This window comes from Macrobrachium nipponense, chromosome 19 (assembly GCF_015104395.2).
Source record: "Macrobrachium nipponense isolate FS-2020 chromosome 19, ASM1510439v2, whole genome shotgun sequence".
Classification (NCBI taxonomy): domain Eukaryota; kingdom Metazoa; phylum Arthropoda; class Malacostraca; order Decapoda; family Palaemonidae; genus Macrobrachium; species Macrobrachium nipponense.
This window is the reverse complement of record NC_061088.1, coordinates 53363737-53389330: the sequence shown is the minus strand read 5'-3', so window position 1 is coordinate 53389330 and position 25594 is coordinate 53363737. Positions and strand designations below refer to the sequence as shown.

The 25594-nt window shown below is 37.1% G+C and overlaps 1 protein-coding gene across 2 annotated transcripts in view; it reads right to left on the bottom strand.

Annotated features, from left to right (window-relative positions):
* LOC135216984 (ras-related protein ced-10-like) overlaps positions 1 to 25594 on the bottom strand; it is a 327865-nt gene that overhangs the window by 225128 nt on the left and 77143 nt on the right. For both annotated transcript variants that reach the window (XM_064252551.1, XM_064252559.1), the window contains exon 2: positions 23868 to 23889. The gene's annotated coding sequence lies outside the window, so the exon portion shown is untranslated. The remainder of the gene's footprint in view (positions 1 to 23867; positions 23890 to 25594) is intronic.

The window sequence follows — 25594 nt, the reverse complement described above, 5'->3', positions numbered from 1 at the left end:
TGAACAACTTTTTGAATCGTATGAATAATCCTAACATTGCGGTACATTTTTATATAAATACGGAACTGATACCTGGCGTAATAAGACAAACTTCGCATGAAACAGGAAGTACCACAAACGCAAGCCAATATATTCAACACAAGGGAAAAAAATTCGTTGTATACGTATACTTCCACCAGCGTCAACCTCTTATCAAGATACCTTTCACTATGACCAGAAGCGGATATAGCAGATGTAGAGATGCAACAGAAGTCTTCAATGAAGACATGGCACAACTCCCCGTAAGACTTTCTTTGTAGACGTAACTTACTTATCAAAGTTACGGTATGGTGCAAATGGTTACGGTTCCGCATGACTGGAACTCATGGAACTGGGAAGATCAAATAAACAAGGCCAATGCTGTCTACCAGAAGTCACATTTCTATCTTTCACGAAACATTATCGACTGCTCCCAATCACGAGGTACAATTTCTGTGATAACCAATGAGTTATTTTTTGTCTGAAACTGCTATCACGAAACAAACTAACCAAAACTTACATGAAGCACAATTAAATAACAAAAGCTACAATTTTCGCACAGTATCATTTATCAAGATTCCAATCAAAGACTGTCACGTTCCACTCTTGCGTAACTATGTTGCTGCACGTACTACACAACTGCTACATAAGCAGAAAAATCCATATCTCAGCACACGACCACAAACACTTGTGCTACCTTAATTTAAAATCCAGATCTCAAGATTTTTATGCTAAATAAAGATTAAACACGTATATGTATATTTATATTTGTATTTTACTTCTGTGTGTATATATATATATATATATATATATATATATATATATATATATATATATATATTTCAATTTATATTTTAAGGGTGGCCAAAGAGAAATCAACAGACCTAGCAAGCCTAACCTAAGAAATTAACCTCACAACTAATTTTGGCTGATGGCACCTTCCATTGATGAGTGGTGGGTGGCAACATCCACACATACACCAATATATATATATATATATATATATATATATATATATATATATATATATATATATATATATATGTAATATAAAGGCCCACTAAAACACTCTGGTTTAAAACTAAGGACTATATTTTAATTGGCCTTTTATACATGAAGTATCCGGTTTTAAAAAAAAAATTTATTTACACATTTACACTCATATTTTAACAAAAAAATTTATTTACACATTTACACACATATTTACATATATATTATATATAACTGTAACCTTATTTTTGTTAAATAACACGCAACTGCGGTTAATCTCTTGAACGGCTGGTTTAAATGTAGCTCTCCTAATAAGATATTCAGTTGAATTTGATTTCAGATATGAACAGATTTAATGCAACAAGAAATATTCGAATAGAAACCAAAATATAAAATGTCAGAATAACGAGATGACGTCAACTGAACACAAAAATGTCTACACTGCAATAAAAAAGGAAAAAAGATATTGGCTAAAAATAACGTACCCTGTTACCGGTATTTTAATTTTTCTAACTATGCCAAGCCACGATAAATGACGTCGTTTCCAATTATATATACATTAGTTTAATACTATTTATACCAACTACCGCTCATCAAAAATCATGAGGAGAAAAATGGAATATTCGAATGAGTCTCTAGTGACTAGTCAATAGGAACCTGATCGACCGTTTTTTTAGTTTTCTGTCAAAGAAAACTACCGAGATCGCTTTGTCTGTCCGTCCTCACTTTTACTGTCCGCCCTCGCATCTTAAAAACTACCGAGGCTAGAGGGCTGCAAATTGGCATGTTGATCATCCATCCTCCAATCATCAAACATACCAAATTGCAGCCCTCTAGCCTCAGTAGTTTTCATTTTATTAAAGGGTAAGTTAGCCATGATTGTGCGTCTGGTGCTGATATAGGTGCCGCGGCTAAGTGTTTCATGAGCCGTGGCTAAGTGTCAAAGTAGATAGCTCCGAATGAACTTTTGCGCATTTTTCACTTGTTTCTGTCGGTCTGTGAACAGTTAGGTGCTACGATGCTCATTTCGGTGTTATTTGAAACATGTACAATTTTCTTTCATGGCAGAATGTTCAAGAGGGTAAAACAAAAATAAACTGTCAAAATAAGGTGCAGTTAGCTGAAATGAATATTTGTATACTTTTATACCACGAAAAAAAAACTCGCCAAAAATAAATTCACGCATGGAACATTTTGTTAAACTGTTTTCTTATGTCTGACTGTTTCCATTTCTAGCTTAGAGCCTCAAAAAACGATAACTATTATCTCAGTAATGTCTAGAAAATAAAAGTGGCAATCATTATTCAGGAAGGTTTGAACTCGAACGAGTAATGTAAAAAATACATCTGGTATACCCACAATAGAGCTGTAAAATTATTTTAAAACTGTCGTCACTTGAACCGTACAGGTATAGAGTACGAATGAATATAAATATATATATTATCGTACTCTATATCCGTGTTGTTCAAGTGACGGCAATATCTAAATATATATACATATACGTATATATACATATATATATATACACACACATATATATTATAATATATATATATTATTATATAGTATATATATATATAATATCTATATATATATATATATATATATATACATAAATGTACTACATATATACATACATATATATATATATATATATATATATATATATATATATAGAATACATACTATAAAATGTATATATATATCTATATATGTATGTATATATATATATATATATGTGTGTGTGTGTGTGTACACTGATCACGCCATCAAAAACGTTTCTACACAAAAACATGTGTCCCATCCCGCCAAACCTCATCACATTATCTTCTATTCCTCTTCTGCGACTAAAGAAATCATGATAAATTTGACAACGACAATTAGAAACAAATGAATCCGCTTGATGAGGCCGAGATGAAACAGTTTCCAATGAAGCCGTCGTTGAGATTAGGCCGATAGAATATTAAGGAATGTTTTCCACTATGAAAACAGTGTGATGGGTAAAACATTAGAAACCAAATGAGCTACAGCAATACATTTGAAGGATGAACAGCAATTTCCATAATATGTCAAAAATATTTATCTACCTTAGTACGTATATATGTAAACAATCACATTGCATGGGAAAACATCCATGCACATTTCACAGGTAACAGACAAGTTAAGGAAGACGAAAACCAAAACTGTGGAAATTAACAATCGATAGCAACAAACTGTCAAATCGGAAATGACAAAACTCAGGAGCACATTTTCAGCGTCTCCCATAAGCGAGAAAAACACACCAGTTTCGAAATATAAAAGCAATGAAACAACAGGTCTGCAACTAAAAATACAAAAGCACTAAAACAGAACACTATTCTAACGGACCATGCCAAAAGTACATTTTCCGCCAATTCTTGAAAGATTCAGTTGAATAACCATTTAGAACTAAAATGGTAGAGAGTAGGTACCTCTCTCTCTCTCTCTCTCTCTCTCTCTCTCTCTCTCTCTCTCTCTCTCTCTGACATAAAACACTGACGTTACATCATGTACCAATATTTCGACTTTTATAGAAACGCCACTAAAACTACGTACCACCAAAAACGATGATAAATAAATTCTAATATTGAAAAAAAAAGAAGAAAAGAAAAAAAAAGGAGCAAACTGAGAGCAACTTATCCTCTAATTGCATCCGTACTGATTACTGCAATTCAAGTCGTATCAAGTAGTATGATGAATATTTTATTCAAGAACCTCAGGACGGGACATAATTCCTCTCTCTCTCTCTCTCTCTCTCTCTCTCTCTCTCTCTCTCTCTCTCTCTCTCAAGGTCTTACCAATTCGCTTTCCCCTTTTTATTAGATCGTTTTGCCCTGAACAGCCCAGTCGTAAGGCACCGTCAATATTTAAGTTACGGCGTCCTTAACAATTCATGGAGGTTCCTCCAACTGACGGTCTACTTCCCAAATCGGATCTGGCCGTTTTTCTCCCTTCCAAAAGGCCCACCATTATTTGGCCGGCAGAAGAACTCCATCCGCCGATTATTATTTGAGAACGAGTGTTGTTTGATCAAGCCGGCGTCATAACGGTAAAGCTCATCGAAACACTTATCCAAAAAAAAAAAAAACATTGGGGGGATACAAAAAAAAAAAAAAATGAAGGGAGAGGGGGTTGGGGAGAGGGGAGAGATAAGAAGGTGGTTGCTATTATGCAGATGAGAAATGAATGATTAGTTGCTAATTATGGACAATCCAAATATTAAGAACCATTTTCATAATTTTATTTGTACTTCCAATTTTATACACTGACATTCCATATGCGTCAATCTTTTACGAAACCTTAGTGTACACATACATACATAAAATACACACACACACACACACAGCTCTAAAACTGAGCCTCAAGTTCAACAACCTGACAAGGAAACCTGATATTGTACAAATATGTAAGTTTTATTAGAGGGGAAACCGAGAACCTCCAAAACGAAGAAGTGGCCACAAAGGATTTCTCTTGCAATCACGACATTACGACAACAACCTTTTCCCAAAACTCCTAGATGTGGCCATGACAAATATCAAGAAGGACAACGACATACATATCTCGAAAGCAGACAAACCGACACCATTGTGATATTAAGCAAAAGTTACTATATACACAAGATGAACTCGCCGCTGGACGACTCAAACACCCATGAAAAACTGACGTCAAATTCATTAGAAAACGTAAATGCGTACTTCAACAAAAACAAATTTGAGAAATCTTCAGTAAAAACCAAGAGATGATTAAGGAATTCCGAACTACAAATGCAAAACTACCGTATCTGTATGGTGTAGTTAAAACACACAAACCTGGCTACCCTGTGAGACCTATTATAAGTACAGTAAGTTGTTCATATAAACGGTCACAATTTTTAGCGAAAATGTTGCACTCTTTGTTTGAAAGCATATCCAAATCACACACTGTTAACTCTTTAGATTTTGTACAGGAAATTGTTATCAGGAAGATAACTAGCAATGAAATCATGGTGAGCTTTGATGTCGCAAGTTTATTTACACGTGTCCCAGTAGATGATGTATTACAATTTCTAAATTTTGAATTGAGCAAATACAGTGGTTTTTACTTTTACCCACCCAAAAAAAAAAAAAAAAAAAAAAAAAATGGGGGGGGGGGGGGGGTCAAAAAAAAAAAAAATTTTTAAAAAAAATTATAAGATTAATTAGACTTTGTTTAGTTATTAAATTCTTTACATTTAATGAAAGCTACTATCGTCAGAAATTTTGTATGCAAATGGGTAGTTGCCAATCCCCGGTTCTATCTAATTATATATATATATATATGGAATTTTTCTAAAGCCGCATTGCCAATGCTATTTTATCAGATAACTTTTATTGGTTTCGATATGTAGATGACTCATTTGCCATATGGGACACTCGTCACAATATTGATGACATTTTACAACAAATAAATAATTTGGTACCAAGCATAAAGTTCACCTTGAAGAAAGAAAGTAATGGTTGTATCAATTTCTTGGATACCTGCCATTAGAAAGGGTACAGAATTAAAAGTGAAAATCTACAGGAAACCAACAAATAACAAAAATAACAATTTGATCATTCATGCCCAATCTTTCCATACTAGAACCATCAAGCAATCTGCAATCCGTGGCATGTTTTTAAGAGCACTTAATCTTGCGAGTCCAGAATTTTTAGATGATGAATTTGAATATATCCGTACCATTGCCATAAAAAACGGATACAATAATGAAGACGTTCAAGAGTGCCTTAGATTATCTCTTAAATCTTTTTATTCTAATGCTAAACCAACTAGAGAAACCCAACGTAATTTGGTCTTACCCTATCACCCTACCTTTGAAAACATTGTACATTCTTTGAAAGTGCTGGGTTTGGGATTGGTATTTCTTTCCCCAATACAATAGGCAACAATCTTATAAGAAAAAGTCCTAAATATAATGAAGGTATAATTTATCAGATCCCATGTTCATGTAAGAAGTACTATATTGGACAGTCGAATATGGAACTTGAGGTGCGAAAAAGTCCGCACAAATATAGTATCAGGAGAAATGATAGTAGCAATGCCATTAATGTCCTTAAATCAATCATGTAATGACGCCATTTTATGGAATGGTTCCAGAGTACCGCTGAAACGGAATAATTATGTTGAGGAAAGTGCATGTATTGCCATAAGTGATTGCAGCAATTTTAATAATCATTCAGGGGTATTTAAAACAGATCCGTTTTTCTTACCTATAATCAAAGAACAGTACAAACTAAACAAAGACTTCACCGTAAACGTGTTTGAAACGTTGTCCTATGTTGTGAAACCATTGAACGGTTATAAATCTTTTAAAAAAGAGGATTGTTTCCATTTATATAAACTAAGCAATGTTGTCCTTTCGCTAAGATCATATATTAATTGTTAGATGAATTGTTCTAACATATCGTTTTGTTTTGAAACCTTCGAACTGGTTGTAAATAATTTTAAATAGGTTGTTACAGTAACTGAATTTCCTGTACTTCAATGAACCAATGTTTATCTAACTGCTTATTTTTATTTTTCTGTTTCTTTTATTTTACTTTGAATGTACTGTAAACTTTGTGCGCTAGTTAATAAACAGCTCTCGATAAGGGCCAGTGGAGGCCGAAACTAAAAGAAAAGAGCTTTTTCTTTTCCCTGTGGACTACATCCTCATATATAGGATATATATATTTCATAAGCTACTACTCATATATACTACATACCTCATATATATATATATATATGATATATATACATATATTTAATATATATATATATATATATATATATATATTATATATCAGACAAAAAGACAAGTTGCGAAATAAGAATATTACGGATGATGTAATACTGACTGGGGACAGTGTAGAGAAACTGCTGAAATAGTAAAAGATCTTTAAAGTGTTGCAAGTCGACAGCATTTTGAGTAAGTGAGCAAAAGTAAGGTTTTCAGGATAAATGGAGCCCTGAAAGAGAAGCAATGAATGTTATAATGTATGGCGGAAAAACTGACGCAACTAGTCAGTACTATAGTAGATTCATATCAACCGTGCATTTGATGTCTAGGCCAGTCCCTTAAGACGGTCCTTATTGGCTGTTGATAAGCCAATCACAGGGCTGGAAACTCACTCTCGAGAGAGAGTCCACATAGGCAGGATGTATGTTCCATCTTCTTTAGACATAAGTCTTTCAAAAGTATCCCAGAGGAGAGATGGAGCATACATTCCGCCTATGTGAACTCTCTCTCGAGAGTGAGTTTCCAGCCCTGTGATTGGCTTATCAACAGCCAATAAGGACCGTCTTAAGGGACTGGCCTAGACTATCAACAGCCGATCAGGAGAGTCGTAGACATCAAATGCACGGTTGATGTGAATCTACTATGGTATCAGGGATTGTCACAGAAAAAGCAAAGCGAGGAAGGTATCCTGATGTGTACGAAAGAACTGAAGGTATCCTGATGTGTACGAAAGAACTGAAGGTATCCTGATGTGTACGAAAGAACAGAATGAGACCTAGACTGTATGTACGGCAAGATAAGATTATTTCCAAAGGAGATCAAGCTAATTCTCCTTTATGGAAGTGAAGTATGAATGTTGAATGGTAATGGAAGAAAAAATGTTGAAGCTGTCGAGACCAACCGTTTACGTAGTACCTACAAGGTGGCAAAGGAAGAACCGAAAGTATGAGAAGTGTGGAGAATACTTAACGATGACGGTCAAGAGGTTGGCATCAATAAGAGGGCGAATCCCAGTGTTTTAAGATTTACCTCTCGAGAGTTCACATAGGCAGGATGCATGTTCCACCTCTCCTGAAAGACGTATCCTTCAGGAGAAGTGGAACATACATCCTTTCTATGTGAACTCATGAGAGAGAGACAGAGTTTCCAGCCCTGTGATTGGCTTATCAACAGCCAATCAAGAGTGTCTTAAGGGACTGGCCTAGACGTCAAATGCACGTTTGATGTGAATCTACTCTTCCTGAGGAAAGGAAAAACCACAAACTGCCGCTTAGCCAGAGTGCAAAGAGTATAGAAAACGAAGGGAGCCAGAGTGCAAATATATAGAAAACGAAGGTCTGCGCACCCAGAAGGTTCTCAAGTGTACGAAAGATAAGAAATAGGTGGAATGTGCAGCTTGTAGAGTCAATCCACCTCCGAGTGGCTACATGAAGTGGCTCATGTTGTTCAAGTTTCTACATAAATTGACTATCCAAGACTCGGCAGCTTCAATGTAAACATGGCAATGACCACTGTCATGTTTTTCCTTCGAAATTAACGGCTATCAAGAGACCTGACTTCATGAGGAAAAACTGTGCGCGTTTCAAAACCATATTCCTCATCTTTACTCTTCAGGTCTCTCATCTTAGCTCTTGGATTACTTACACAGACACACACACACACACCACACACACACACACACACACACACATATAATTATATATATATATATATATAGTAAATATATATATATATATATATATATATATTATATATATATATATGGATCTATATATATTTGAAAACTGAAAATTTGGGCCAAGGGCCAAGCACTGAAACGCTGAAACGGAAATCAACAGTAAAAAGTTTGAAAGGTGTAACAGGAGGAAAACCTCAAAGCAGTTGCACTATGAATCAATTGTTACGAGAGAGTGGAAAGTAATATGAAAGAAAAAGAATATGAAAGGGGGTACAGTAAGAGGAACGAAATGGGTTGCAGCTAGGGGGACGCTCCAAAGAACCTTAGTAATGCCTACAGTGCACCGGATGAGGTTCGATGACGGCACCAGCCCCTTACGGAGATATTTCTAATGTGTGTGTGTGTGTGTGTGTGTCTACGTGTGTGCTACAAATGACATTACCGTCTGACGGTACAAAGTCTGGATGCAGGCTGTTTGGTCAAAGAGACGACGTTCTTGCCGTGTAAAATACTAAAAGTTACTCAGCTATAGTAGATTCACATCAACCGTGCATTTGATGTCTACGCCAGTCCCTTACGACGCTCCCGATTGGCTGTTGATAAGCCAATGATAGGGCTGGAAACTCTCAGTCTCTCTCAAGAGTTCACATGGGTAGGATCTATGTTCCACCTCTCCTGAGATATACGTCTTTCAGGAGAAGTGGAACATACAACCTGCCTATGTGAACTCTCGATAGAGACAGAGTTTCCAGCCCTGTGACTGGCTTATCAACAGCCAATCAGGAGCGTCGTAAGGGACTGACCTAGACATCAAATGCACGGTTGATGTGAATCTACTATAGCAACAAATGGGAAAAGTGCGGTGGGGGCGGCAATGTCACAATGGGTCCCGAAAGACTATTAAGTGCCTCTTCAGCTACACTATGCCATTATAATAATAATAAAAAAAAAGGCGCATTCAAATATTCTGTACAGCTTATAATGCTGTATGAAACTCTCAGTCGCGGCCCATGAAACTTTCAGACACGGTCCGGTGGTGGCCTGTGTTGCACCTCTAGAGGTTCCAGACGCACGATCATGGCTACCTTCACCTTAGATACAATAAAAACTACCGTGGCTAGAGGGCTGCAATCTGGTATGTTTGATGATTGGAGTGTGGATGATCAACATACCAATTTGCAGCACTCGAGCCTAAGTAGTTTTTCAGATCTGAGGGCGGACAGAAAAAAGGCAGATGGACAGACAAATATCCATCTCAACAGTTTTCTTTTAACAGAATACTAAAAACCAGAAACCAAAACCATCTGTCAAAACCTAACCAAAGCTATAGACTCACCACCACCATTAAGCTTCTCCCAGAACAGTCAGTCCCCTGGGGAAGAGAAGCAGCCAACAGAGGGCTCTGCTCACGGCCACATGACTCTCACAAATTACTCTGAGCAAAGGATCAGCTAATTATCTCATTTGTCGTTTATGTTCCCTGTATCATGGAGAAGCTCTCTCTCTCTCTCTCTCTCTCTCTCTCTCTCTCTCTCTCTCTCTCTCTCTCTCGCTTAATGTTATTATGCTCCAAATAGAAATAAATATGACGATAATGGCTTAAATGTCACTGCATCTGGAGAAAGGACAGAAGGCTGAGATTCAGAGCTAGACTGCAGTGACGAAAAACAAGTGTAAAACCTTAACTGGGAATACACACACCTCTACAGAAACGGCACGATATTATAATAATAAAAATAATAATAACGGAGGATGTCCAATAGAAAGCTCATCTTGCAGCTGTTCATGACGTACATCGAAGCAGGGCGTCGCACCCAGGGAGAGGCGGAGGGGGGAAATGAGACCGTTTTTCAGCGAGGCGGAGAAAGAGTCTTCTACAAGAGGTCACTGGATGTAGGGCATAAAGTCGAGTGGAGGAGGAGGAGGAGGAGGAGGAAGGAGAGGAGACGACACAGCAGAGCAGGAAGACTACCATCAGGAGTAGGAGAAGGCGGCGGCGAAGGATGAGTTGAAGGGGCGCGTGGGCGTCGCGCAACCGGGCTATCACACCTACTTTCAACACAGCCTTCTTTCCTCGACTCGCTCCGTCCACTGCAAAACACAGTCTGGTACAGTACGAACTGTGCCGGAGTTGCTGCGGAATGACACACACACACAACACTGCCTGGTGGAATCGCTTTGTTCGACCCTCCACAAACAAACATCAAGAAACACAATACTACTACTAACATTTCAGTGGTGAAGGCCATCAGTATTGCTAACTAACTATATATATATAAATATATATAATATATATATATAATATATATATATGAATGCCTTCCTTTTTACTGTAATACTACAGCATCATATGAAGATAAAAAGGCCCATAAAAAATATTATAACGTTGCAACCATATATTTCGAGCACTTCCTTCGAGATATATGGTGGCAACGTTACAATAGTGTTTGTTTGCATGGGCCTTCTATCGTTCATTATATTATATATATATATATATATTATATATTATTATATATATATATATATGTGTGTGTGTGTGTGTGTGTGTGTGTGTGTGTGTGTGTGTGAACAAAGAGGAATAAATAATAGTTACAAAACATGCTGATAGGACACCAACGGCAAATGACATGAAAAGGTTTAAAGGAAGGTCAGCAAAATACCAGCCTCTATCATTAAATTTAGAATAGATAAAAAAAAAAAAAAAAAAAAAAAGCAATTTGAGCCCCCACACTAACGATAAAAAAAAAAAAAAAAAAAAAAAAAAAAAAAAAAAAAAAAAAAGAGGCAGACAAAACTCAGCCATTTTTCCTGGAGATGACCTTATTGGTAAGGGAAGGGCGGAGTGCTCATAAGCCACCATATACTCTACACACCTGACTGATGATTCACCTGGGTTCACACCCCAGGGTTCACCCACCCAAATGCCTATCCTGAGCCATCTCCCACAGGCCATGCATGCGCACACGCGCAACCCTCAATAGCCCCCCCCCCCCCCCCTGACCCCCACCACATACACACACACACCACAGGAAACTTCGCCGACAGTACAAAAAATAAATTAATTAATAAATAAACAACGCTTACCTGTATCTGGGACCAGACACAATTCACACCAGCACAGCTACGTAACCTCTACAATGCAGATGTGCCCCACAACGATCGAAGATTCACATTCCTCATTTCTAGCTAAAAATTTCCGCTTCTTTTCTCAATAAATTCTTCACCTTGTAGACGCCTCTTTGCCAAATGTGATTCCAGAATGAGTAAGAAAAGCTGAATGTACTTGCCAGCGGAATTTTATAACGAAGGTAGTGTGACTAAAATTAATGTAGTCTCAATCTACTAAGTCAAGTCAGAGAGAGAGAGAGAGAGAGAGAGAGAGAGAGAGAGAGAGAGAGAGAGAGAGAGGATGCATCAGATCCTCTGTGCTCTTTCTCCCAGACACGGATCTCCGATTCGACGACGACCCTCAGCGCAGCATCCTCTCGTGAAGCCGTAAGCAAGCAAGCAATCAAGCAAGCGGCGACGACCAAGCTTTTTTTACGCACAATATCGATTTAATTCTATTCGCTCCATTCAAAAACGTCATTCAACTTTAATGGCAATACTTCGGACTGTACCATGCGCCGGTAGTCGCCGATGAACAAAACCAGATCCCCTCAATAAAAACGTACATCTGGAGTCTCTAATGCAACTCGGCGATGTCACGTCCCTAGCGACGGACCCAACTTTACAGTAGCACTTTGCAGGTTCACGGCATCACACTCACACTCACACTCACACACACACACACACACACCATATATATACTATATATATATATATATATATATATATATATATATATATATATTTATATATATATATATGAAAGATAAACATTATATTACAAGCAAGTATTTTTAAAAAAATACTTGTATGAACAAAATCAGGAAAGATATCCGAATACCAGAATAAAATAGTGACACATTCATGACAACCACGATGGCTAATAGCTTCATTTGAAAGATTTTCAGAGCGTTCTGTTATATTTTCGAATCATACATTTCCCTCTCGGTTTCTGACATACCTGACAATGAGCATCTTGCCAATGCATCTTCACACGAACAAAAACCCCCAAAATAATTTAGTCAAATTCTAAAAACTTTTTATTCATAGAACTTTCGACTTTTCCTTCTGACAATAATTTATGATCTCCTCAAGACAACTTTATTTATAACTGACGATTCCTCCATACTCCGTCTGTTCACTGTAAGCAAGAACAATAAGAGCAGGCGTTCTAAAAATTAGGTATAACAGTATTTAAGTAAATCAAACCTACAACCGACAGTCTACTCTTTAATGAACGAGATTATTACCTGAGAATCTCTCTCTCTCTCTCTCTCTCTCTCTCTCTCTCTCTCTCTCTCTCTCTCTCTCTCTCACACACACACACACACACACAGACACAGACACACAAACACACACACACCCCCACAAACAGTATCTAAAACGTCTCACTCAAAGCAAAGAGGTCCAAACGTCTATTCATGGTCCGTGAATAACCCGAGAGGTCACAGAATGGCTGTTGACATAAATGCAATTAACCGAAATGTAAACAAACGAAGACGGAACGCAGAGAAAGGCCACACACACAGAAGAATAAGACAAAGGAACAAGAAGAAAAAAATATTCAAAATACAGCTTACTCTGCATCAAATAAGACAACCACTACTGCATGCAACACTATATATTTCATCATCAGGAGCTTCAAAAATGGAACCTGTCTCTGAATGTTGGGCAAATTCGCCCTCAAGGGACACAAGACTCAAACAGGTAAAAAATGAGAAAAGGTTTCTTCGGGGCAATCGAGTTTCCTATACAGCACATAATTCTGTATGAAACATTCAGCCACGGCTCGGTGTAGTCTGTGTTGTTCGTAGCTATGGCGGTACCAAACACACGATCAAGGCTAAATTTCAATTTAAATCAAATAAAAAGGACTGAAGCTAGAGGGCTGCAATTTGGTATATTTGATGATTGGCGGGTGGATGATCAACATAACAATTTGCAGCCCTCTATCGTCAGCAGATTTGAAGACCTGGGAGCGGACAGAAAAAGTGCGGACGGACAGACAAAGGCATTTCAATTCTTTCCTTCTACGGAAAACTACAAGTGAATAACGCAAACAACGAATACAACACAAGAGGAACAAAAAGTGGATACAAAAAATCATCACTTTTTATCTGCCACTTCATCACCCATCGTGGACAACTCGGGGAAGGAAAAAAGGAAGGAAGGATAACGAAATCAGATGATGAGGCTATTATTACCGATCGTCCTTTGTTGGGTCTCATCCAGCAGCCATGGAGGAAAATCTTCACCACCGCCATCAGAAAATACTCGCACACCTCGTCCCGTCTATTGGTGCAATCGTCACTATTTACCAGGAATGCTGAGAGAGAGAGAGAAGAGAGAGAGAGAGAGAGAGAGAGAATTTTACAAAAACCTGTTTCTGATAATTTTCGGGAATCTTGTAGGAAATCGGAAATATCTGTGTATAATATATATATATATATAATATATATATATATATATATATATATATTTTTTTTTTTGTGTGTGTGGTGTGTGTATATATGATAGATAGATAGATATAGATAGAGAGAGGAGAGAGATGGAGAGAGGAGAGGAGAGAGAGAGAGAGATACAAGACCTATATGATCATTTTTCGGGGAATCATAATAGGAAATCAGAAATATCCATATATGTGTGTGTGTGTGTGTGAGAGAGAGAGAGACGAGAAAAAAGGAGGGTGAAAGGAAGAGAAAAGAAAATTTTCCGATTTGTTTCGTTTTTTTGGGTGGTTGTTTAGAAAAAAGAAAAAGAAAAAATGGAAGAGAGAGAGAGAGAATAAACATTTGTATAGGAAGAGAACAATATCAGGACAAGAGAGAGAGAGAAAAAAAATACAAGTTCTCACGTGGACAAAGAAGCCCAGAGAAAGAGACAAACAGGTTTGATAAATCGAATCGAAAGAAAGAGCGATGAAAAACAAAAAAGGTGAAACCGGACTTTAATTTCAATATTCCATTTCCTGGGGCCGCGCCAAAGAGAAGAACTCTGCTGGTGCAAAACAAGGTGTCAAACACGAAGGTGATCCCGTCACTGCACTGGGTGGGCAGGGTTCCTGCTTTCCCCTCTACTCTCAAGTCAAAACGTTGACGAATTGTGGGATGTGTATTGGTCTATTTATTCAATTCGTATGTAAGTACTATATAGTATATACACAGATTTAAATTTTAAAATTACTATAAACACACCTCACACAAACAATAATATATACATAATACACACACCTCACACAAACAATATAATATATATATATAAATATATATATATTAAAAAAAAAATTATATATAAATATATATATAGTCATAGATTATATATATATATAGATATATATATATATATTATAATATATTATTATATATATTATATATATATATAAGCGAACTAGTAGGGATCCACAGTAAGTTCCTTGTTTATCAAGATAATAATATGTTTTAATAGGACAAAGCTTTAAAGCTTTCGTCCCATCTCCTGTTTGGACCTTGATCACTAACGCTCCACATGGAGGATGGACGAAAGCTTTAAGCTTTGTATAAACATATTTTATCTAGATAAACAAGGATATTACTGTGGATCCCTCTATTGATTTCTTAGAAGCACGATACAGTGTTTTTATATAGCATATATATATATATATATATATATATATATATATATATATATATATATCCACACACATATATATATATATATATATATATATATATATATATATATATATATATATATATATACGTATACTACACCACACATATATATATATTATATGTGTGGTGTAGTATACGTATATACATATTTGTGTGTGTGTTTTACTGTATATTTATATACATACATGTACATGTATATATATATATATATATATATATATATATATATGTGTGTGTGTGTGTTGTGTGTGTGTGTGTGTATAATATATGTTTATATATACGCTTATATCTATATCTATTATTAGATAGATCTTATATATATATATATTAATTATATATATTATATATATAGTATATAGTGTGTGTGTTGTGTGTGTGTGTATAATATATAGATGTTTATATATACGCTTTATATATATATATACTATATATATATATATATCTATATATATATCTATATATATAGATGTATGTTATATATAGAGTACGTATATATACATATAGACCCATATACACATACGTATAACTGAAACACGAAAATTTGGAACGTGATGAATATACATAAAAAAACGGCAAAATCCACGAAGGGAAGTAAAACAATGGAGTAACCGCTGCAAGGCCTTTCGACTTCTCGTCCTTTACTAAGCAGCCTCGCAGCAGCTACTCCATAGTTTCACTTTCCTTCGTGGATCTTATAAAATATCTGCCTTTCCAAAGGTAACGATCTAGAACTAGCCACTAGCCATTGTGCCATTTTTATTTTGTCGCAGGATCGCCCTCAAATATTCTCGATTATCAGGAGTCGTCCCAGTCATTTTATAAACACGTAATGAAATAGAGGGAGAGGAAGTCAAAGCAAGGACGTTGCATTAACAAAAGTGAACACAAAACTTTGTTACTTTTATTCACTAAAAAAAAATCCCACTATCATTCCAAGTTTCCCTGAGACTGTCGAGTTAGCCAGGATAATGGCTAATGCTAAAGTTAATAAGGGAAAGAATTCCATCAAAAACTCAGTGCTTCACTGGGGCACCTCTCAAAATTCCACTGAAAAACTCTTTGAGAATCGCTTCTACAATTCAAGAGAGATTCCATATTGACTCTACTCCCTTGTCTTTGATAAGACATGCGCACCAGGCCTGCAGAAGACCTCCCGTTTGACCGTTGTGGGGCCACCTGCCAAAATATTTACTGAAAAAACGGAAGAAATGAAAACTTGACCACAGGTTAGAATACTGCCGACTTCAAGATTACGTGCTGAGATTCTGGAAAAAAAAAAAAGGTGGGGGCGTGGGGGGTGGGGGGAGAGACTCTGGATCCTTACCACTGGATGAGTCACTTATAGGGTGTAGGTTACCCGTCTGAATGATAGCCCATGGAAAGGGTTAGGCTTCTGATACCTGGTACCAAGGACCACAGCATAATACAGATGAAAAACTTGACCAAAACCGATGACGGCTACGTTGAAGGAACAAGCGTCATTAGACAGACACTCCAGAGGATGCGCAGTAAAACTGTCAAAACATCCAGACATAAAATGAACACACCACCACTTGGGAATACGAGGCAAATTCAGCAACCCTTGCACAAAAATCAACGAAAGGCTTAGCAAAAACAGTGATCGATTAAGTCTCATTCGATAGTCAATCATTATTCAGTGATTGGGGAACTATATAATAAAAAAAAAAAACCCAAGTGGTATTTGAAAAGCGACGGAGAGAGAGGAGGGACGAAGGTTGGTTTTTAAAAGCAGTGGGTCCTGGTTAAACGAGGCCCGAGGACGAGGAATTCATGAGAGAACGACCCTTGGTGGTCGGGGGGCGGGGGAGAGGAACTTCACACCTGGAGATAGCTCACACCTGTGAAACCCAGCTGGTCACGACGGTCACATGGAACTGCAAAACCTTCTCAGATTCATTTTGTGCATCCTGGTACGATTCCCTTCTGCATTTTAGTCCGTTCTTGAGGCTGTTAGGAAACAACTGCCGTCTCCATTGCGCCCTCGGGAGAGACAATCAAGATCCTTCACTTCATTATCAAATAAACGCCGAACAAACCCAATTTCCCTCAACTCTCATAAAATGCAAATTAGGTACTCTATTTATCAGCAATCAAATAAACACTTGGAAACCATATGTTGGATTATCCGTAATACTGACTCTCAAGTACGTTGCTTTGAACATCTTAATGCATACACACATAAAATAAGTCCACATAAAATAAGTCCAATATGCAGTCTCTCTCTCTCTCTCTCTCTCTCTCTCTCTCTCTCTCTCTCTCTCTCTGACGGAAAGCGACACCAATGATAAATATACTTTCTTTTTTCTGTCTTCCACTTTAAACAGAGTGCAACTCCATTACTGCCACGGAGCTCTTTTACCTGAGTGCGCAGCATAAAACGGAAATTTTAATTCCATTAAAGCCTCACCACTATGAATAGCAACGTCGTCATGCGAGACGCTTCAGAACCTTCCAGTTTCACCGCCATCGGAGACAGGCGCGGTTCGCCATCCTTAATGACGATGGACCCGTTTCTATTCCAGCTGCGATTAGGTACTTACATTCAGTAATCACCTTCACATCAATAAATTGAGGAAATACTCTGAACAGAGATTCTCAAAGGTCCTAACAAAGAGGGGAAAATATAACGTGCCTTTTTCCGAGATGTTTTTGAAAAACATCTGAGTTTTTTTTCTTTCTCTCTCTTTCAGAACACCTTTAGAATGATCACAATAGCCCTCAAAGCCCCCATTATAAAGGTACACGTGGGTTCACGACCTCCAGGCTTCAACTGGAGTGGTGTATTAACTTTTTCTGATACATGTATGTCGCAAACACATGCAATATATACGTGTATATATATATATATATATATGTGTGTGTGTGTGTGTGTGTGTCTGTGTGTGTGTGATTCACGAAGATGTGGATCGTGATGCATGAATATATGAAACGTGATGAATGTATGGATAAAGGAAAATGCCACGAAGGAAAAGTGAAATAACAGAATGGTTTGATAGTGGTAAAGGACGTTTATCGAAAGGCCTAGCATTTCCTTCGTGGCATTCGCCTCTTTATATATATATATATACACACACACACACACAACACAACATAAATATATATATATATATATATATATATAATATATATATATATATATATATATATATATATATATATATATATATATATAGACAGACAGTAGTATACACCAGACGACAGTCAGCAGCACTATTAGATACTCATTGTTTGATGTTCCTAAATTGACGATGCACGCTACATTTCCATTCACTCATTCTGACCTTAGATCCAAAGCTTAACAAATCATTGAAAAGCCGTTTGGTTTTTTATGAATTAATTTAACTACTATAAAATCCACTTGAGATTGGCGGCTTTTTACCTTTAAGGACAAGCTACAGACTTTATGAAGTCCAATATTATTTATAATTTCGAATGCCCAAGAAGTCTTGGTAAATATCTTGGTCTCATCTCGTCTTTCCCTTTCTAAAGATCAGGTTATTTATTAGTGTTTTCTTCTTTTGCGTTGCTTTTTAATTCTGTAAATGCTGTAATCTATTGGTAATTTATTTTGTATTTTTTTTTTACAGACCGATGACGTATTTAAGTAATACGGAACGTTTCCCTAACAGTACTACTGACTGTCGTTGTACTAGTCTGTCATATTATTACCGTAATGCAGCTACCCTAAAATTCTAGTTAACACTCACGGAGTGCTCTCCAAAAGTTGGCAAACTTTTTTAACATAAAGGTTTAAAAAATCACTTTAAACCTTAAACTGGAACATTTGCGACATTCTGAAAAGTCGACTATTTCCTTAGTGTCTGTATGTGCATAAAATAACAGGAAATTCCGAAGGTTTTGGCCTCGGTGCCTACAACCGAGAAGTTGAGTCTTAGGACTCCGGTTTCTCGGTGGTTCCCCGTTTAACAAGTGACTGTCTGGACATTGAAACTCGTCCCTCTATCAACACCGGTCAAGAGGGGAGGGAGGACAGTTGGCCGAAGGGTTCACCTCCATTCCTCCTTAGGGCAAAGAAAAAGAAATTCCAATCAAATTTAAACCAAACCGCTAAATTCCCGAAAGCCTAGCGTGGGATGAGATCTGTATGCACACATTTAACTTAAAAATACTTAAAATGCTTTACACGAGCCGCTTGATAAGAACGACGAAAATTATATGCATTTATTATATTCTATCTGCTGCTGCATCCTTCGTTACGTTTACAAAAAGGCAATCCGCTTTCATTTAAAAGGCGACTCTTTCTTCAGGAAGCTTGAAGTTCAATTAAACAGACTGCTCTCCAAAATACATAGATCACAAGCAAGGTATTTCATTTGTAATTACAATATCAAGTATTAACTCTTTGCATGTGGGAAGTTTTCACTTAATCTTGTAACTTTCCTCCAGAAGAGGTCCATCGTTCATTCACGTATATATATATATATATAATATATATATATATAGATATATATATATATATATATATATATATACACACACATATATATTATATATATATATATATATATATATATATATATATATATATATATATATATATATACACACACTATATATATATATATTATATATATATATATATATATATATATATATATATATATGCGTGAGTCTAAACACTCACTAAAATCCACTGAGTAATCGTGATTTAACTTTAGAGGAGGGATTCGTTGCAACTCACAAACAATTAGGTCAAGACGAAATGGTACTGTCAACAATTATTACCAAGGAGTAACCAAAGGCGACCATGTTTCTACGCCATCTAGCGACCAAAGTTGGAAGACAAAGAGTGATTTGACGCCGAGAAAAAAAAAAAAAAAAAACTGCTCGAAATAGGAATCCATGTTTCAGTGCCGCCAAAACGGTAACCATCATTGAAAAGCCCATCACTAAACTTAAAACTCTCCAGGGGCAACGAAATACAATGCCAAATAAGAGTCCATAACATCGTGAACTTGCATAAGGCAAATGATAATTAATAACAAGGAAACTTTTCAAATGCCGATCTCGAGATGCGATTCTAAAACAGCATTCACAATTCAACACCGATAAAACTTTACATGACAAGGAACGTTCAATTCAATCTATTTTTACTTTGCCAAGTCTTAAGCCTACCAGTGCGCAGGCCAATCTCCTGCAGATCAATTAAAACGAGCGACCTGAGAGAGAGAGAGAGAGAGAGAGAGAGAGAGAGAGAGAGAGAGAGAGAGAGAATTTCTCAGGTAGATCGGCAGAAAAATTCAACTGCAAAGTATATATATGAATATATATATGTATGAAATTATGTACATAGCAAAAGTCACCATACATGCAACAATTTTGCATGTCGCTATAAATTTTATATATGAATGTGGACAAGTTCATGTCGAAGCCCTCCATGGCTGGGTGAGTGGGAGCAAGCCAACATTAAAGCAGCAAGAGTTACCAATACATACGTAAGCATTACCCGGGGAAAAGCTCTCCTCCATTAAAGGTTCACACTCGAACAGGTATAGAGCGAAGTGAGAGCGTCAGATGACCTCTCACTCTCTCTCCCCTCCCCCACCCCCTCCCCCCCTCTCTCTCTACCCGAGGGCAGCGTCATGGGACTCCAAGTCATACCCGTCCTCTGCAATGCCTCCCTGTTCAGTGCAGACGACTCCCAACACCTGAGGCCTGGCCAAAGCGCCTACCCTCCTCCACTTAATTCTATAACAAATGACCTCTGCAGGAACAACGATGACGTCATGCAGAAGTTGACGGGAGCCTGATCCGCGATCTCAGAATCGCATGACTGATGTACAACAGGTGCGAGGGTCGACCATCATCCATTTCTTTCTCAGGAGCCAAGTCGTTTATATGCTTCCCATTGTTGCACAGACGAACAAACATGGCTACCAATGCTCCAGACAAAATGACACTACAAACGCACTTACAGTTATCTTTCACCATGAAATTGTGTAGAAGTTTATATATGCATACAATAGTCTGCATATGCAAATATTGTATATATATATATAATATATATATATATATATATATATATATATATATATATATATATTATATATATATATATATACTCCGTGGCATCACCTTGGTTTATACATAGCATCACGTTTTATTTACTTCGTGATAAAGTTATTCTATAATATAATAATATATATATATATATATATATATATATATATATATATATATATATAATATATACACTGAACATACAAACTTGCATAAATAACATTTACAACTTCACCACTATTATCAATATTTAACACAACATTTCATCAGAGCGGTAAAAATAAAGAACACCCTAAACCACAAATGCATTTTGGGGACGAAGCAGCTTTTCTATTTGCAAATGAAAAAATTAAAAAAGTATTTTTGCGAAATGCTGACGAACACTCGACAAACCAATTCCTACGACAGAGATCCAATACCAGATCAAGCGAATTCAACTTGAGAGTCAGTCGCTCTTTGCAAAGCGATTGTTTCTTTCACTCCAGACATTTTTCTTCGTGCGGGCTTCACGGAATATTCACCTTGAACGAGATAACAAGTCTTTTCTCTTTTTAACTTCCTCTCCCTCAATCTCACAACAACCACGGAGTTCCAAATAACAAATCTTGAACCGCAGACGTGTCACTCTAAAGGATGATATTCTTATGCATATTTTGAAATATGCCGTTATCCATCTGGCAAAGAACTGTCATTTATTTCCCACGCCAATACCTTCCTTTAAATGATACCGCTACACTGCTGGCTTTCATTATTCAAATGGCATCAGGGAAAATTTGGGAATAATTTATTTCCAACGATCTAAGGATTTCGCCCAAAACTTTGACTTATTTTCTTGTTTTTGTTATTTGGGGCGATAGCTGTCGGGGGCGGGGGGCGGAGGGGGGCGATATCAAAAGCACAGCTCAGATATAAACTCATTTGCACAGGAATTCATCGGAGTTGTATCAAACGTACTCAATCGAGAGCAGACGTTCGACAAAGCAAACCAATGTGAGTAAGGGTGTTTATCCACCAAAAACAATCGTTGGGATCCTCAAGAAACCTTTCGAGCTGAGAGCTGACGGAAACAATGACATACAAGCTTCATTACTGAAACTGCAGCGAGTGCAGCCTCACTGAATCTGCAGTTTTTAAAGGCTGGAACAGATACTAACAAGGTACTTTCCAAGGTAACTCATCGTAATTTGTTCATTGACCTTCAAAAGTTATTCTTCTAGAGATGGCCTAACTGAATGATTTCATCCACGATCTTCCACCCCGTTCAACCGTTCTTGAGAAATTCTGTTCACACGCACAAACACACACAAACATCAGGAAAAACATCGCTCCAAAACAACTTCCCATCGAAGCCATAAAGAAACACATATTGCTAACAGTCACTTCTACTTTAGCAAAAGACACACTTCAAGTGTATACATGACTAGTAAATCGGGAAAGGGAAACGAACACAAAATAACAAGGAAGGATGGATAAAGCATCATAAAAACTGAGCTGGAACAAAATTATGTTCAGGAGGATAAGAAATCTAGTACGTTAAATGTTACAGTCTCCACAAAAATGGAATAATATAAATCAGAAGTATCTTGAGATTTCAGTAAACTGTTAACTAGGGTCACTACATCAGCATTTAAATCTTTAATTGGCTGTTCGATTTAATTGCCGAATTGAACTGAATATAGAATTAAGGCCAAATGCTAAGCACTGTACCTATGAGGTCATTCAGCATTGAAAAAGGTTTGAGAGAAGAGGAGTTTGAAAGATGTAACGGGAGGAAATCCAACGCAATTTAACTAAACCAAATGTTAGAGGGGGCTGAAAGTAAGAGGCAAGAAAGAGAATATGAAAGGAGGTACAGTAAAAGGAACGAAATGGGTTGCAGCTAAAGTTAATTGCTGAACTACAGGATGCTTAGTGAAATGCACATCAACCATTGCAGAAAAGCAAATTTTCTGTCCTCTAATCCAGAAGTTCGCTTAGCCTGGAAGGAAGCTACATTTCGTTTCATCTTCAACTGGGCAATCCTCTCAAGGGGAGTGAACTAATGAAACATTTTGGATCATCTTCATTTACAAAATATAATGATCGATCTCTCCTGCGCGAGAGGACGAACCCGAAGTCCCGAACTGGCTCACTTTCTAAATAGTCTTGGCTTTTTCCACAATTTTGAAAGAAAACGAACAAATAACAAATCCTTTTTAGATTTAGGATAACATTTTTTTTCTTGCTTAAAGACAACATTTCAAGTCCCACAGAAAATACGTCAAAGCCATTTTCTTGGTTTCCAAAAGATTTACGGTACCAGCTCATCAATCCCCGCCACAAACTCGTTGGAATACTGTTCCCTCCCCATCCCCCTCCCTTCACTCGTGTCTGTTAACACCAACTCCAGTTTCCATTAAACAAAGAATAAAATAAGCCACCGTCTGATTTTCGACAGCACAAAGCGTCTCATTTTCGATTAAAATGTACCTTGAGTTGTCTTCCTGATACTAAAATTATACGAACGTTACTACGCAAGCTTGAATGTTGACCACCAAGAGCCCAAAAATCCTACGACTGACCTTCAAGAAGACCCGAGAGATCTGTCAAGGCAGAAGACGTGCTGTGCTATTCTGGTAGTTTTTCTTACCTTCAAAGATCCAGTCCTTGTTCTGTAACAGAAGAAAACAGGGTCAATTAGAAATATGCAAGAAATACGAATGGAATAATTCAGGCTTACGGGCTATTTGAAGTTATTAAAAGCGATGCTGATGTCAAAATTCTGAAAACAAAAAGTCATTTAAGAGAGCATTTTATGCGACCTGTTTTCGATTTGGGAAAAAATTTTTGGTCATTTCCTATGAGCTATACACCTAAAATAAATTTCTGCTCAATTAACTCTATAAAGGGGAAGCGGCGCCTGTTGACTTGCTCAGTGTAAGGCTGAAGTACCCAAACACAAAGAGGATTTGTAAAACAAAAACCGTATGACCAATGAAGGAAAGTCAACTCATATGCAACGATGCTTGTTTTGTTTATTTAACGTCAAGATAAAATACACGATACAAAAATGCTTTTGCCGATGGTGGAGGAAGACTAAAAAATATGGGACACAACAAAATGTTTACTGACTACATAACAAAAACACCCCTGCCATGCGGCATCTGCGACCATTAATAGCTCTGGTATTCAAAAAACAAAAATAAAATGATATCGTGGTATATTTTTTCACCTTTTTCCACTCGCCATCCCTCGAGTATGGTTAAATTTTTCTTATCAATAATAATACTACGATCCTGTAAATATAACAAAAGTAAATCTGAGCAAAATGCACACTGTAGATCATATTGCGCTAAAAATAAAATTCATACCAGTATTGCATAAAAGTCCGTCAATAAAACCCTAATTTCTGAATAAATAAACGGACATCTTACATCAATGATCGGCAAGACCCAAGGATTGAACCCCTACCTGAAGTATCAGCTCATATTGAACACGACGCGAGAACCCCAGGAGGATAATCGTATGGCTCCCTAGGGACAAACTATATTCCCTTCGAACACTTAGTCCAACGGAGCCAACTGACTGCAGGCTGGTCCCTTCCACTTGCAGTCCGGCCCCTCTGGCACCCCACAACCCTGACCAATCCACCTCGGCCCAGGTCTCGTCAGCTTTGACGGCCGGCCACTCTTTTAAATGAAGTTTCCCTCAGAGATTTTTCTCCCTCACATAACAGGATAACTACCGCAGGATATTACTAGACTGGGGGATTCATAACTACATCGAAAAATAGACGGGAAGTTATCTAACAGGGGGAATTCCACATCATGATTTTATGTTGAAATCGGTTTTTTTTTAATCGTGTTATCACTTGCAAAACCTCCGATAGTGACATTTCTTCAAATGTGTTTTCGGAAGATTTATGCGTTCACACATCATCCATATGAAACATTAAACAAGATAACAGCATATAGCAAAGAAGGCAATATATGAAAATAAAGGAAACGTTAATCCCATCAATATCGTAATGGTGATATATTTTTTATTATTTATACATTAATCATTTTTATCATTTACAAATTAATCTGAATATAAATTTGTAAAAAAAAAAATCATAGTATTTCACTGAACTTTATACAAACAATTCATGCCTCATTCCATAAGGAAAAAAAAAACCGCTACAGGGAACCGGCAAAATATACCAGACATATCGGGACGAAAGCAACAAAGCTGATTGGAGAAACGCTGGACGGTTGTTCACCTGTAGGTTCGTCTTTGCCGAGAGACTATAAAAAGACGGAAAAGTAACTGCTGCCCGATGCAGCTGATGCTTAAAGACGATGTTATTATTCGTAGCAACGTTTCCAGATTAGGTTA